The sequence below is a fragment of the Mobula hypostoma genome, chromosome 4 (genome assembly GCF_963921235.1).
Source record: "Mobula hypostoma chromosome 4, sMobHyp1.1, whole genome shotgun sequence".
In the NCBI taxonomy this organism is placed as follows: Eukaryota; Metazoa; Chordata; class Chondrichthyes; order Myliobatiformes; family Myliobatidae; genus Mobula; species Mobula hypostoma.
Window position 1 is genome coordinate 133,512,631 of NC_086100.1, and position 16,994 is coordinate 133,529,624.

General features: G+C 38.8%; 1 protein-coding gene across 2 annotated transcripts in view; it reads left to right on the forward strand.

Annotated features, from left to right (window-relative positions):
* The window catches only part of fat4 (FAT atypical cadherin 4), a 399,853-nt gene that overhangs the window by 222,682 nt on the left and 160,177 nt on the right, over positions 1–16,994 (forward strand). The gene's annotated exons all lie outside the window — the stretch shown is intronic.

Below are 16,994 nucleotides of genomic sequence, written 5' to 3' on the forward strand. Positions count from 1 at the left end.
GCATTTGTATTTGCAGTTGTGATGTTCTGGTCATGATCGAGTAAGTACTTTATATGAATTGCTTGTCAGTGTGGAAACCACAAAAAATCAAGTTGGATCAGCTGTTGCAGTATATTGCATTGCTATAGCAAACAACTTATTGCTAATAAGTTTCCTTTTCTGAATATTCAATACTATCTGAAGCATTGTAGAATTCTTACAACTATCGACTAAATTCCTAATTTTCACGAATAATACCGTTGTTCCTAAATTACTCAGATGAAAGTCCAGTGTATTTTCTTCCCATTTTATTCAACAAAGGACTTCTTTTCCCAATCCTTGGATTTTTTTTTTGGGTTTGCTAATGAATCTAAGGCAGATTATAGTCCAACCAGCTCGTGTTGAAACTTAATTTTGTAAATTACAGTATTTCTTTGGTGATAAATTTATCAGTTTGGATCTCTAACTATGAGTAATGAAATAGTTCAAAGCATTTGACAAAGCAAAATAAGAATCTATTATCGAAATGACATAATTGGAAACAATATGAGTAACTACGTTTCCTGCATGTAGGACTATGTGAATCAACTCAGAAGCATTCAATTTTTGTCATTATTCGCAACCACTGTCATCTTTTTGTTCATTTTAAGGTACTTCAGTGGTTTTAAAAATGTTAATAGTCTGTACTTGCAGTTTTTAACAAAGGAGCACCACTCACCACTGATCTGTAAAGAAAGTGTTCTCTAAAGATAAAGCCATCACTGAGGAGTGGACATGCCCTTCTCCCATGTTGGCTACTGTCATGTAAAAATTCAAGGTGATCTTTGTCATCAGACAATTGCTGTGTTATCCAATTAATGGAGGAGCCAATTACAGTAAAGAATCTCACAAAGAGCAAGGTAGGACAGAAAACAAATATTTTTTAGTTGCCTTTCCAAATATTTTACAAAAATTTAACTAAAAATTGAAGTACAAGCTGACTTTTTTTAAAATTTTGAAATCTACGATACTTTGAAAACCTTCTCAAAGGGAATTTTTAAAAAAAGTAAAAATGAAATTGGAAATCTGGGGGCAGAGTTTGTCTTGCAATATAAATGACACTACTCTAATAAAAAATGTAGGCCTAAAACAGAAAGTAGAAATTGTGTAACATACATTAGAGTAAGATCACTATTAAATTCGTGTCAATACAGCTCTAATGGATGCCTGAATCTGAGCAGTAAATTCACTAAATTATACTGTAAATTGTGCCTGCAGGGAAATCCCAGTCATTTTCAATTTCACAAAGAAATGGCAGCAGCAATATTTTCTTTGTTGTACCCACACAAAATTGAGACTTTTGATCCTTTTGCCTATTTTGCATCTTAACGTGACTGGGTTCTTAAATACTTTTATGATTTATAGATGGCAATAGAAATATAAAAATCTTAAAAGTCATTAATGAATTGCTAATTATTCATTCAAATTGGATCTGCAACATAATGTATAACTTGGCACATCTAGTGCAATAATCAAGTTGCTTTATTTAGCCAATGGTAAATATGACATTAGAGTTGAGGAAAGACACAGTTATCTATTGGCAATGGGTAGTATGGCATGCAGAGTGCAAATTTAAAAGATCTCCAATGCTGTGAAACATTGTCATGCTTATAAAATGATAACCCATTTACACAGTTAATTAAGTACAGATGCAAATCAGGCATGGATGGAACTCCAAAAAAAGGTTGGTAAGGTATGTCTCTTCTGGTTGTGTCACTATGGAAACGGAACCTTCTTATCCTGCCTTAAAGAGTTAATAGATAGCATTAAATATGTCTAATCTGCCACTGAAGTGAGCATTTGATTTTCCAATCCTTTTATCACCTAGCAATAAAGTACTGCATTTCTATCATTGCCTGCAGCAATATGAATATTGAGAATATATTACCATATTGATATTGCTGTTTCCACTTGAAGTTGTTCCACAATATGTTTCAGCTCAGTAAGAGGAACGTACAGAGAATTTATCTCATTTAACCATAGAAGAAATCAAACATCAGCACTGATGGGAAAATAACTTGCACATGCAGTTGTTGAAAAGGTGCTGAGGTAAGTTTTGACATTGCCAAGCGCCTTAGGATATTTTGCTATATTCAACAGAAGGTTGGTGAATGTGAGTCTGCAGTCCGTTTTACAACTTTCCTGGGATTTTTTTTTTTGTTTCTATTGATTTGAAAGATGTGAAACAGGCAAAGTGGCATAGTAGGTAGTGTTACTGCCTCACAACTTCGGTGATCTGGGTTTCATCCTGATCCTTGGTGCTATCCATGTAAAGACTGCATATTTTTTCTGTGTTCAAGTAGGATCCCCCAGAAGCTTTGTTTTCCTGCCATATCCCAAAGGTTTGCTGTTTGGTATGTTAATTGGCCATCACCCATGGCCTCAAGTCTATTTAGGTAGATGGAGAATAAATGTGAAGTTGATGAGCATGTGAAGGATAATCAGTTACAGGGAAATAAACAAAGCAATAGAATTGATATTTGAGCAATATTATGGGCTAGATTAGCCAAGTGGCATGCTTCCCTACTGTAAGGAAAAGAGCAAAGCAGTGACAATCAGAAATCAAATTAGACTAAAGACTGTAACTATTTCCTATCAGAGAATGTAGAGAAGGCTTGACCCAAATGCAGAACAGCGGAGATTATTCAGCAGTGAACGATAACCTTAATAATAAACTGCAAAATAGCAAACCAAGAGGGTCACAAAACAAGAGATAACAAATATTAAACGCAACAGGCAACAAGGTAACTGAGGTCTAGAAGCAACTGTTTGAAGCTGCTGGTTCAATGGATGAATGAGGGCTGTGGATAAGAGCTGGGATAAGGCTCCAGGTGATTTGGAAACGAGTGGCAGGTGAAGCCCATTAGCTGGGTGGAGACTGAGGCTACGTCCACACTACGCAAGATAATTTTGAATATGAAGCTTTTTCTCTACGTTTTGACCCTCTGTCCACACTAAAACGACGTTTTCATCCCCCGAAAACAGAGATTTTCGGAAACAGTCTCCAGGGTGAATAAATCTGAAAACGCCTAATATCTGTTGCAGTGTGGACATGGTAAACGGAGCTTTTTAAAACCGCTGTCATGACGTGCCGCAACAGATGGCGGCAGCACATCATTTCATTGTTTTCTTCTTATTATTATTATTATTATTATTATTACTTTATTGTCACCAAACAATTGATACTAGAGCATACAATCATCACAGCGATATTTGATTCTGCGCTTCGCAGAACCTAACAATTTCTGAACAGACGGCAACGAGACTGAAGCCAGAAGAGTTAGAAATGTACTCACCAAGTATGTCGACCCATAGCTTACTGAATAAATAAGTATACTCACTTACAAGCAGAGATTTACACATTCAGAAATTCAATACCAACAAATTAGAAATGATGATTGGACTGAAAAAGGTCCACCAATATGCATAAGGTGAACTGTATATAGGTACAGCAATTGCAACCCACCCAAGATGACTCAGTTTAATTCTGTAGGGCATTGCCACAGTAACAGAGAATACTTGTGAAGATGTTCATATACAGTTTAATGATTTGTATTGTCTAGGCAAAGGCGTATATGTAGCAGATAGTTTCAGTTAAGCTCATCTCAAAGATATAGACAGGTAAATTATACCGAGCTCAAGCTAATCAGCATTGAGGAGCACATTTCAGTATCTCATCTGCTGATCAAGTAAGCTGTTGCAACTAACAAACCAAATGATATGATTCAGCCCCTGGAGAGAGTAATTCCGATAAGCTGGAGGGAGGCACAGCATGAGGCTGAATCTGCTTTCGAATCTGTTCCTGAATTACAGAGATGAACCTGCATCCAGGGTACACTGTGTTGTTGCGTGAGTAAGTCACTGGAGAAAAGCACTGGTAGATACGAAGCAACTTCTTTATTCGACTAAACAAGATACAGCAGGCATCATATAGAAATGCTTTTGGTGGGAAAGTCTGGCTGGGACAACGTGGAGCTCAATTTAGAATATCAAAGGACCATCCATATTTACAATGTATCAACAATGCTTTCTTTGAAACTACACACAAACCTCACACCTCCCCATTTGCATCCTCACCACAGACATCCAAATGAATTTAATCAGCATTGTCTGGTCTGGGATTTACAGCTTTTAGGAACCCATTGCTCAGGGCTGCACTTCAAATTAAATTCACAATATATATTCAGATGTGAAGACTGATAGCCAAAGACATTTGCTGAATGTAAATGTAATAAAACCAAAAATCGCTCTAACATGCTGATCAGAGGTGTAGGAATAACAGTATCCAAACTGTGACAATACAACATAATCAAACATGCTGGCTGTCATCTCTGGGAGTGAAAAGCTGCCTTCACAGGGGCAAGGAAAATTCCCACTGACTAGAATGAATGAGACACTGTGTAAAATGCAAGATATGCAGATATGGGCAGCGAAATCTGGGCCCAGAGTGAGTCACTGAGCGTCGTCATCTGGGCCCGGAGTCCTTCACAGTAGCTGGATTCTAGTGCAAGGTACAATCCGCTGTTTAGACAATTTAAACGGCAATCCAGATCAGTAGTGAGAGCTGACTTCTCTCATTCTCTGCGATGTTCGCTCCTCTCTCCAGGACACTGGACCCTTTCGCTATTCCATTGTTTGGTTAATTTAAATACCAGCCCAGATAGACTGAAAAGGCAGGGTATCAGGATCAGAGGTGAGACACAATTTCACTCACTGTCTGTGATGGTCACTCCTCTCCTTGGCGCTGAGGCTATGTAGACTGCCCCGGCTCCAGGCCTGCTAATATGATGAACTGGTAAGAAAGGCTTTGAGCGCCTGTTCCTGGCTGCTCCAGGATTCAGATTTGAGGATTCAATTTGGTTTGGAAGGTTGTTGTTCACTTCAATTGTTTACATGATTTGTGTTTTTTTTTCCTTTCTCTTGCACATTGGGTGTTGATCTTTTTATTTTCTTCTTTAATTGGGCTCTTTCGTGTTTCTTGCTTTGTGGCTACCTGTAATCAAACAAATCTCAAGTTTGTATAATTTGTACATTTTTTTAATAAATGTTTTTTGAATCTTTGAATCTCCAGTTAAAAAAAGGAGGTTTCATTCTCATTTAGTTCTTGACATGCACCAGGCTAGATCTGTTTCACCAAGATGGAGAAATGGTGGATTTTTTTTTTAATTGTAAACAAGATCTTAAAAAATGGCTATTTGTTGGGAATCAATGGACATTTTGCTGGAAATGACGTTAGCAAGGAGGTGCTCACTGACCATGGGTTGCAGTCCAGAGCAGACAACTTTGTAATGTTCTCATAGGACTAGTTGGTTGGTTGGTTTCTATACATTATCACTTTGCTAGAAAGGTAGAAATTGGGTGAAGGTGGCCACACTAAAAAAGCCAAGCTATTACAGTCAGCCTATTATATCAATAATCTAGCCTTCTGTAATGCATCAGTCCAAGAAATAATGAGCACACTTGTGCAGAGGCTATTAAAATCAGCTTTTTCTCCCTGCATATGCTGACTAGGGATCTCAACGTGAAAAAAGCTGCAGACATTGAAAATCTGAAATAAAAATGCTGAAAACACTCAAGCAGGTGTAACAAAGAGTCCTGAACTTGAAACATTACCCCTTTCACAAATATTTTCTGACCAGCTCAGTATTTTTATCATTTTCTGTTTTGCTGATGAATGGACTCAGCCTGAAATGTGAACTGTTTACTCTTTTCCATACAGTAGATTCTGCTTGGCCTGCTGAGTTCTTCCAGAATTATCTGTATGTTGCTTCTGTTTTGCTGTCAACATTGTTATGTTTCTTCGACTGGTTTTCCTTCTCCAAAGACCACAGTATCGCTTGGTTTAGTCTTTACCCCATAGAGCCTTCACTGAGATTCCCTAGTACAGTGCTGATTTAAAAGATGTGTTGAAACACTATAAATGTGTGCTCCTCTCATTGCGCTCTGCATGCCAGACCTCATTTTTACTTCCAGTACAACGAACATTGTAGCTGTATTCAGGCCTGGCAAACGTTTTCTATGATCATAATAGTTCCTCATCAGGGAACTATTACGATCCCTGGAGTCCGGGCAAATTCTCAGCCTTCATTTGAATTTTCAACACCTGTTAAAATGAGTAGGCATGCCAATGATTACTGTCTCTGCCGTAGTCACTGCATGGAATTTTGATGCCCTTTTTGTTGTGCATCTAGCAATCTGTATCATACTCTTTTTTTTGACGTATGCTGGATGGTTCTTCAAAGCCACTCATGTAGTCATCCACAGTGTTTGCAATATCTTAGCAATCTTTGCTGTATTTACCTCTTCAGCCAACTGCCTCACACTTCACTGCATCTGTTTCCTGTTATTGCCCATCAAACATTTCTAACTTGATTCGGTATAACTCTGCTGCTTTGCATGCTCTCCAGAGTTGACTTTCTCACGAGCTGTGATTTTGGGTTTGACCAATAATCCAATGCCTTACTGAGCATATCCTTCCAATATGCTGAATATTTTTCCATTAATTAAGAAAGTATCAAAAGGTTATTTCACTCTGCTCTTCATTGCGTGTAAATAGCAGTCAAATATTTTTATTTCTGGATGTGTTGTAATGTGTTTGTAAAATATGACTGGACAGAAATTTTTTTTTGAAATTGTTGCTTCCTCAGAAATTTTTGTGGTTATAATACACTGCTTGAAGTTGAACACAAATATAATTTCAGACTGTTTGTATCACATAAGAATTTGGAGAAACAAGAAATTAACTTTTATTGATATAATGCATTTATTTGCATAATAGTGCAATAAGTGTCCAACTATAATCAGGCAGCATTGATGGATTCCAGTTGCCCTTAAACTGTTTCTTCATGTCCTGGTGAAACCTTTTCACCATGCTCATCACTGACAGTGCCAAGATTTGCAGGGAAGTAGTCTAAACAGAAATGCAGAAAATGAATCTTAGTGACATGTTGCACTTCATAGTTTTGTATACTGAAGCATGTTGTCAAACCAGCTGCACGTAGTTTGGAGCTCTGCAGTGGCCAAGAAAATTTTCAACAGCATCCTTGAATCCCTTCCATGCAATTTTCTCCAGTCCCAGTAGAAGTTTGTTAAATTGCCTGTCATTAATGACCTGTTTCATTTGTGGACCAACAAAAATGCCTTCCTTAGTCTTGGCATCAGTTATTCTGGAAAACATCTGTCTCAAATATTAAACTTCTTCATGGAATTTTATGTGCCTGTGACAGATTTCATCCTTGCAGTCTTCAACCCAACAATTCTGCTTTTGCCTTTAACAACCCATGTCTCTGACCAGGCCATTTAATTCAGATTGAGTTCTCAGATGAGGTTCACATGACATGAAGGATTCCAAATCTTTATCGGCATCAATGTCGTTTTCCATTCCTGGCTCGTGCATCATGGCATCTCCATCTGCCTCCTCTAGACTCCATGCCTCTTGTGGGGCATTAGCGGAAGTTTGAGAAGTCAATGTTCATGCCATCAGGTTGGAGAACTGATCCTCCCCCTCGTACCCCATCCATTATTTATTTATATACACTCATTCGCATTCTCATTCATATTCTCTCTCTCTCTCTCTCTCTCTCTCTCTCCCCCCCCCCCTTTTCCTCCCTCTGTCCCTCTCATTATACCCCTTGCCCATCCTCTGGGTTTTCCCCCTCTCCCCCTTTCTCCCTGGGCCTCCTGTCCCATGATCCTCTCATATCCCTTTTGCCAATTAACTGTCCAGCTCTTGGCTCCATCCCTCCCCCTCCTGTTTTCTCCTATCATTTTGGATCTCCCCCTCATCCTCCCACTTTCAAACCTCTTACTAGCTCTTCTTTCAGTTAGTCCTGACGAAGGGTCTCGGCCCGAAACGTTGACTGTACCTCTTCCTAGAGATGCTGCCTGGCCTGCTGCGTTCACCAGCAACTTTGATGTGTGTTGCTTGAATTTCCAGCATCTGCAGAATTCCTCGTGTTTTCATTTTTAAATTCACTACTGTGAAGCCTCTTCCAGTGATGCCTACGCTGAAGAGGTTTAAATCTTCTCGTCGACGGGAGTTCAGTGAAACTATCTCTCACTGCTCCCCATCTGTAATTTCTTCGGCTCTTCAACTTTTCGACCACATTTTGACTCAGACTCACTATCATAGCCATATATCCTTTCTTGCTTGAATTTCCAGCATCTGCAGAATTCTTCGTGTTATTTTTATTCATTCTAGTTTTGTTTTTCAATATCAATAAACACCATTATCTCTAACTTCCATTGTTTCTGTTCTTTTGATAAATTACTTGCCAGGATATCTAACAGGTTGAGGAAGCTCTGTTTGGCTCATGTCTCCTCCTCAGTTGAATCTCAAAGCTTACCTCTTGCTTGTGCTCATGTATTATCTGAGTCAGGAGGGATCACACATAGCGATCAGTTTTCCTGTGTTACACAAGACAGAATAGCGTATTCGAACTAATAATAAAAGTAGTTAATTAAATAGTAGGAAAAAAGCTTACAGCATCGATATAGCATTTTTTAATTGTGGTTTTCTCCATTGAGATCAAGAGACTATCTGGAGCTTCCCACACCAGACAATGCTATACAGTCACAGATAGCAGTTAGTCTCATGATACATTCTTTAAAAACAGTATAACCTTAAAGTAGCAGTGATTGTTAACTGCTAATATTATATATTATACATGTTTCCAGTTATTTTCTTTATCTCACCAAAGCTTTTATTTTAAACTCATGTTGTTGTGTGGTACAGAACAAAAATAAATATCAAAATCAGAGCAAAACATTGACAGTATAACCCTGCATGACTGAAGAGCGTAAGCAATTCTATTGGTTACAAAATAAACAGCTGTAAATATCGTGGTGGATCTCAGATTGCACATGTGGTACAACTGCTGAAAAAACACATTTGACAGCAATAGACAAGTCCTATTGTCACACAAGTTTGTTATTCAGACTGACAACTCCTTTGTGCAAAAGCTTCTTAAATCTTGCCAAGCTGAAAACAAAAAAAAGTTCTATAGCATCACATCTCAGAAAGATGAACTATATGCTGTACCATAAACAATGTGCTTATTATGCCAATATCATGGAATTTTGGCCACTCTGGACCAACTTAAAGTTGTGTAATTGCTAATTATATCCATTATATTTGGAGAACTTGTTTTATAAAAGATAGAATTGCGACACATGGGGATGAGGTCAATGAGAAGTCAGCTGAACTTTGCAAGGCAGTTTCATGCCATTTTAATTGTTTAACTTTTGAGCCCACCAAGGGAGCTGAGAGCAATAAAAAGATAACTGATGTCCCTCTGGGGATGACAGATCTTTTATTTTGCTTAATGTTTGTAATTGCTTAAATCTGATTTCTGTCTTTTAATTTTTTTTCAAGAAATGTATAGTTGAAGAAGGATGGCAATATCCAAACTCAGAAAGGGTTATTCTACTAATCTCTCTGCAATATTTAAGGTCTTTAGAAGCTGTCGTGTTGCTGAGAGAGAGAATTGTTCCTGAGTCCAATAGGGCAACTACATTTTGAAGTCACTTTCAGAATTTGAGAGACTTCTGGTGGATTACATTTCAAATATACTCTGTTTAGGGAGTTTGCTGTTTGCAGCAAGGTTCGATGAGAGAGAAAAAACTTCAATTTCATTTTAATTTTTGAAGCAAAGATAATTACAGAGTTTTTAAAATCCAGTGTCAACTTTCTAGATTTGCAGCATGTACAGTCCATACAGTTTGTAATGTTATTTAATGTAGTTCAATTTCTTGGTAATCATATTTATTTTAGAAATAAATGTTAGAGATGAGAATGTGTGACAAATGTGTTTTAAGAACACACCGGCTAAGTATATATTCTGTTGTACATGATTGTTGTAATCAGCTTTTAATAAATTAATTTTAGCTCAGCAAATACTTATATTGAGGGTTAATTTATACCTCCTAATATCTTATTAGTGCTTCTGCAGTTTTAGAGAACACACAGTAAAACTAGATAATGTAAAAGTGTTCCAGTTTGTATTAAACATCATTGCATTTTAATCCTAAAGTGAAAGCTGCATTTTAAGGAACTGTTAGTCCTTATGAAATAGATAGGAGACACAGCTTTTGCATGTTAGAACAATGGCAACAGAACTGGTATGGCTTGGCATAACATTCCCAGAAAATCTAGTGATTTATTCCACCTCCAGGTGAACCACAGTCTACTGAATATATGCAATAGGTTTACATACAAGAATCTGGAGTTAGTAACAATGGAAGTGTATGAGTGGATTTGGATGTGAACAAATCACTCACAACAATAAAACACTTGTTCCACTTAAAACTAGTGACTGGTAGTGGTATCAGTGGGGCTGTAGCTAAAGCTGTGTCCTTAATGCAGAGTGATGGTTGCATTCAAATCAAACTGTTCTGTTTGTCAAAATAGATGATAAATGATTCTGATATAATAGCACAGCATAATTAATGGATTTACCCCAGTAACAGCTGATTATAAAGAAATGCCCAAGATGTCTTGCTATAATATATTCAGACCAAAATTAACACCAAACCAGAGATTATTAGGATTCAAGATTATTAAAGTTTGGTTATAAGCTACAGTTAAAGGGCTATATATGAAGAGGCGAAGATATTTATAGATGTAATTCCAGAGACTGAGATTGAAAAGACAGTGCTGGGTTCTTTTTATAGCTGGAGTAGAGCAGGTGCTCTAACATTTTGTAGTTACTGTCCAGTCTCGATTTGAGTTTACTCTAGTATTGTGTAATGAATTAATTAATTACTGACAAATGAACCAAAAGGGAATATTTTAAAAGTAGTTTCATCACTAAAGTTTCATTCTTGTCATGTTCTGTATCAATTCAGTTCAACAAACTCCTTGAACAAAACAAGTTTAGCAGGGTTTTAAGGAAAAAAATCTTGTAGCTTTGTATTTAAAATTTTACATTTTCCTTTCATCTTGTAGTTTTCTTCTTGCTGTTTTTCTGAACAATTACCCAGTTGAATGAGACATCACTCCCTATTCCTTGCTTTTCTAATCTGTGAGATTCAGAAAAACAGCAACGACTTCTTTGTTGCAGCTAATAATTTATCCATTGACCATCTATTCTATGTGCTTCCACTTAACAATAGCATCAAAAAACTGAGTAATTTTCTCCATGTATGTTACTTTACATAGAAACATAGAAAATAGGTGCAGGAGTAGGCCATTCGGCCCTTCGAGCCTGCACAGCCATTTATTATGATCATGGCTGATCAGCCAACTCAGAACCCCGCCCCAGCCTTCCCTCCATACCCCCTGACCCCCGTAGCCACAAGGGCCATATCTAACTCCCTCTTAAATATAGCCAATGAACTGGCCTCAACTGTTTCCTGTGGCAGAGAATTCCACAGATTCACCACTCTCTGTGTGAAGAGGTTTTTCCTAATCTCGGTCCTAAAAGGCTTCCCCTCTATCCTCAAACTGTGGCCCCTCGTTCTGGACTTCCCCAACATCGGGAACAATCTTCCTGCATCTAGCCTGTCCAATCCCTTTAGGATCTTATATGTTTCAATCAGATCCCCCCTCAATCTTCTAAATTCCAACGAGTACAAGCCCAGTTCATCCAGTCTTTCTTCATATGAAAGTCCTGCCATTCCAGGAATCAATTTGGTGAACCTTCTTTGTACTCCCTCTAAGGCAAGGATGTCTTTCCTCAGATTAGGGGACCAAAACTGCACACAATACTCCAGGTGTGGTCTCACCAAGGCCTTGTACAACTGCAGTAGTACCTCCCTGCTCCTGTACTCGAATCCTCTCGCTATAAATGCCAGCATACCATTTGCCTTTTTCACCGCCTGCTGTACCTGCATGCCCACTTTCAATGACTGGTGTATAAGGACACCCAGGTCTCGTTGCACCTCCCCTTTTCCTAATCGGCCACCATTCAGATAATAATCTGTTTTCCTATTTTTGCCACCAAAGTGGATAACTTCACATTTATCCACATTAAATTGCATCTGCCATGAATTTGCCCACTCACCCAACCTATCCAAGTCACCCTGCATCCTCTTAGCATCCTCCTCACAGCTAACAGTGCTACCCAGCTTCGTGTCATCCGCAAACTTGGAGATGCTGCATTTAATTCCCTCATCCAAGTCATTAATATATATTGTAAACAACTGGGGTCCCAGCACTGAGCCTTGAGGTACCCCACTAGTCACCGCCTGCCATTCTGAAAAGGTCCCGTTTATTCCCACTCTTTGTTTCCTGTCTGCTAACCAATTCTCCACCCACACCAATACCTTACCCCCAATACCGTGTGCTTTTAGTTTGCACACTAATCTCCTATGTGGGACCTTGTCAAAAGCCTTTTGAAAATCCAAATATACCACATCCACTGGTTCTCCCCTATCCACTCTACTAGTTACATCCTCAAAAAATTCTATGAGATTCGTCAGACATGATTTTCCTTTCACAAATCCATGCTGACTTTGTCCGATCATTTCACCGCTTTCCAAATGTGCTGTTATCACATCCTTGATAACTGACTCCAGCAGTTTCCCCACCACCGACGTTAGGCTAACCGGTCTATAATTCCCCGGTTTCTCTCTCCCTCCTTTTTTAAAAAGTGGAGTTACATTAGCCACCCTCCAATCCTCAGGAACTAGTCCAGAATCTAAAGAGTTTTGTAAACTTATCACTAATGCATCCACTATTTCTTGGGCTACTTCCTTAAGCACTCTAGGATGCAGACCATCTGGCCCTGGGGATTTATCTGCCTTCAATCCCTTCAATTTACCTAACACCACTTCCCTACTAACATGTATTTCGCTCAGTTCCTCCATCTCACTGGACCCTCTGTCCCCTACTATTTCTGGAAGATTATTTATGTCCTCCTTAGTGAAGACAGAACCAAAGTAATTATTCAATTGGTCTGCCATGTCCTTGCTCCCCATAATCAATTCACCTGTTTCTGTCTGCAGGGGACCTACATTTGTCTTTACCAGTCTTTTCCTTTTTACATATCTATAAAAGCTTTTACAGTCCGTTTTTATGTTCCCTGCCAGTTTTCTCTCTTAATCTTTTTTCCCCTTCCTAATTAAGCCCTTTGTCCTCCTCTGCTGAACTCTGAATTTCTCCCAGTCCTCAGGTGAGCCACTTTCTCTGGCTAATTTGTATGCTACTTCTTTGGAATTGATACTATCCCTAATTTCTCATCAGCCACGGGTGCACTACCTTCCTTGATTTATTCTTTTGCCAAACTGGGATGAACAATTGTTGTAGTTCATCCATGCAACCTTTAAATTCTTGCCATTGCATATCCATCGTCAATCCTTTAAGTGTCATTTGCCAGTCTATCTTAGCTAATTCACGTCTCATACCTTCAAAGTTACCCCTCTTTAAGTTCAGAACCTTTGTTTCTGAATTAACTATGTCACTCTCCATGTTAATGAAGAATTCCACCATATTATGGTCACTCTTACCCAAGGGGCCTCTCACGACAAGATCGCTAATTAATCCTTCCTCATTGCTCAAAACCCAGTCCAGAATAGCCTGCTCTCTAGTTGGTTCCTCGACATGTTGGTTCAAAAAACCATCCCGCATACATTCCAAGAAATCCTCTTCCTCAGCACCTTTACCAATTTGGTTCACCCAATCTACATGTAGATTGAAGTCACCCATTATTACTGCTGTACCTCATTCATTCACTTAATTCCTTAACTATTTGTTTCTAAATCATCTGACCAATTATCCGGCATTTAATAATAGACGAGTAGAAATTATTTCCAATTAAATATGGACAGGACTGAATCCATCATCAGAGGCCGCACCTGGAGTACTGTGTACAGTTCTGGTCTCTATACTTGAAGAAGGATATACTGGCTTTGGAGGCAGTGCAGAGGAGGTTCACCAGGTTGATTCCAGATATGAAGGGGTTAACCTATGAGGAGAGATTGAGTTGCCTGGGACTATACTCTATGTAATCCAGAAGAATGGGAGGGGATCTTATAGAAACATACAAAATTTTGAAAGGGATAGATAAGATAGAAGTAGGAAAGTTGTTTCCATTGGTAGGCAAGACTAAAACTAGGGGACATTGCCTCAAGATTCAGGGGAGAAGATTTTGGATGGAGATGATGAGAAACTGTTTTTCTCAGAGAGTGGTGAATCTTTGAAATTCTCTGCCCAGGGAAGCAGTTGAGGCTTCTTCACTAAATATATTTAAGATAGAGTTAGGTAGATTTTTACATAGTAGGGGAATTAAGGGTTATGGGGAAAAGGCAGGTGGATGGAGCTGAGTTCACGGACAGATCGGCCATGATCTTAGTGAATGGCGGGGCAGGCTGGATTGCCTACTCCTGCTCCTATTTCTTATGTTCTTATGTATGTTCAATACAAACTCTATTGCATAGACTCTGACTCTGTATCTTTCCCTGCTAGCTGTGTGAAATAGAATTAGACATTTTCTAACTCCAGCATGAGAATCAGATATCATCTCCATTTCATCTTTCAGACTTTTTCTTCTTCCTCTTCTGAGTAGATGACTGCAGCAGAGGACCTACGCTAAGGATTCTGAGATGATCTACTTGCACAATTTTCCATTAATTCATGAGTACTGACCATTAGTAAGAAAAGTAGCGAGAAAGGGACATGGACATAATAATGGGAAGTGATGAGAGAGAAGGTTACTTGAAGGAGGAGAAATTAATGTGAGTTTATAAAATGCCTGGATGGAAGATGAGATGTTGATCTCCTAGTTCACATTGGGCTTCACTATGACAGCATAGAGTCTGCAGACAAATTTGTGGGACAGGGAGTGAGATTAACAATTCAAGTGACACATGACAGGAAGCTGGTGGAGTGGAAGGTAAATACTGAGGAACTCTGTGCTGCCCCAGCGGAGGGAAGCTAAGAACAGAAGCACCAACAATAAAATAAACACAGTAAGGAGCTTCATCCACTATGGTAAAGAGGCAACCATTGCCCTAGCAAACATTTTTCTTCCATTCCAGACTCTTTCTTCTTACATTATTGACATTCCGATGCCCTCCACCAATCTGACAATTTCCAATCCCTTACACTGATGGGTTCATCTTCGGTGTGGATGTTCAAGCCCTTTAGACTGTCGTGCCATATCAGGAAGGTCAGAAGGCTTCTCTTTCCTTTTCAAAAAGAAGTCCAAACAGCTCCCTTCCAAGCACACATTCATCTGAGCTGATCTTTCTGCTCGACGACTTTGCCTTTGATTCCACTCTTTCTCCAGATTAAAGGTACAGCCATTGAAGCCCATACAGCCCCTAGTTCTACCTGTCTTTATGATCATTAGCTTTAAGCTTTAAGTTCCTTGGCATACACATCACTGAAGATCTCACGTGGTCTGTACACACCGGCTGTGTAGTGAAAAAGACACAACAGTGCCTCTTTCACCTCAGACAATTGAAGAAGTTTAGTATGGGCCCCCAAATCCTAAGAACATTCTACAAGGGCACAATTGAGAGCATCCTGACTGGCTACATCACTACCCAGTATGGGAACTGTACCTCCCTCAATCGCAGGACTCTGCAGAGAGTGGTGCAGACAGCCCAGCACACCTGTAGATATGAACTTGCCACTATTCAGGACATTTACAAAGACAGGTGTGTAAAAAGGTCCCAGTAGATCATTGGGGACCTGAATCACCCCAACCACACACTCTTCCAGCTGCTACCATCTGGGAAACGGTACCGCAGTTTAAAAGCCAGGGCCACCAGCTCTGGGACAGCTTCTTCCACCAGGCCATCAGACTGATTAATTCATGCTGATATAACTGTATTTCTATGTTATATTGACTGTACATACTATTTATTATAAGTTACTATAAATTGCACATTTAGACGGAGATGTAACGTAAAAATTTTTACTCCTCATGTATATGAAGGATGCAAGTAATAAAGTCAATTCAAATTCATTTCAACTGTCTTTGTTGCTGGTTAATTCAAGAACATTTCTTTCTACAATATACTGACAAGTGCATTGATGTCACATTCTGCAAAGAACTCAAAAATTTAATCACTTTTTTCTCGCAATGCCTCCCCCACCACCACCCCGGTTTCACATTTGTATTGTCCATCTCTGACACTTCCCTTCTTTTTTTGGATCTTTCTGTCTCCATTTCAGGAGGCAGACTAACCACAAAAACATATTTTACAAGTCATCAAGTCATTAACATACTTTCCCACAGACTCCTACAATTACCTTAACTCAACATGCCTCCTACCCTGCCTTTTGTAATGATCCCATTTCTTTTTCTTGCTATTTCATTGTCTCTGATGCATTTGTTCCAATGATTAGGCCTTCTGTTCCGGTACCTCTGAAATGCTTTCCTTCTTCCTGAACATGGTTGTAGAATCAGGTTTAATGTATGTATATAAGATCTTAACAATTGGAAAAGATGGAGAGAGCCTTTTTATTAGCATGCATTTTTCTATGCCCTTGTTACATTATAAAAATTAATATTGCAGTTAAATTATGTACTTCTGGTGGAGGAATGAAGGTGGGAAAGATGGAATTGCAGGGTCAGTTTTTAATTGGTATTTCAATTAATATACAGATGTCCCAAGAAAAAGGTGAAGCATGCAAGACATTTATGTCAGAAGACTTTGATCAAGAATTTTGTGTTCTAAAGGAAGTGTTTAAGTACAGGGATGAATGAAGCCAAAAGTATTTGAAGTTGAGGTACCAGAGGAAGATGAAGGCATTATAGGTGAATGGAGCTTTGTAATAGATGGGACACAAGTGCTTTCGGGCCACCAAGATCACTGGAAAAAGCAAGGAAAGGACAGAGCCAGGAATGAGAGTTTCAGGGATCTAAAAGCAAAAAAGCTAGATACTGGAGATCTGAAATGAAATCCAAAAATGATGGAAATATGCAGCAGGTGAGGCAATATTTGTAGAGAAATAGTCATTGACCATGATTAAATATTGTCACCCTAAAATATTGGTTAAATGTTTCTAGTGTGTTTTTTTTATTTGC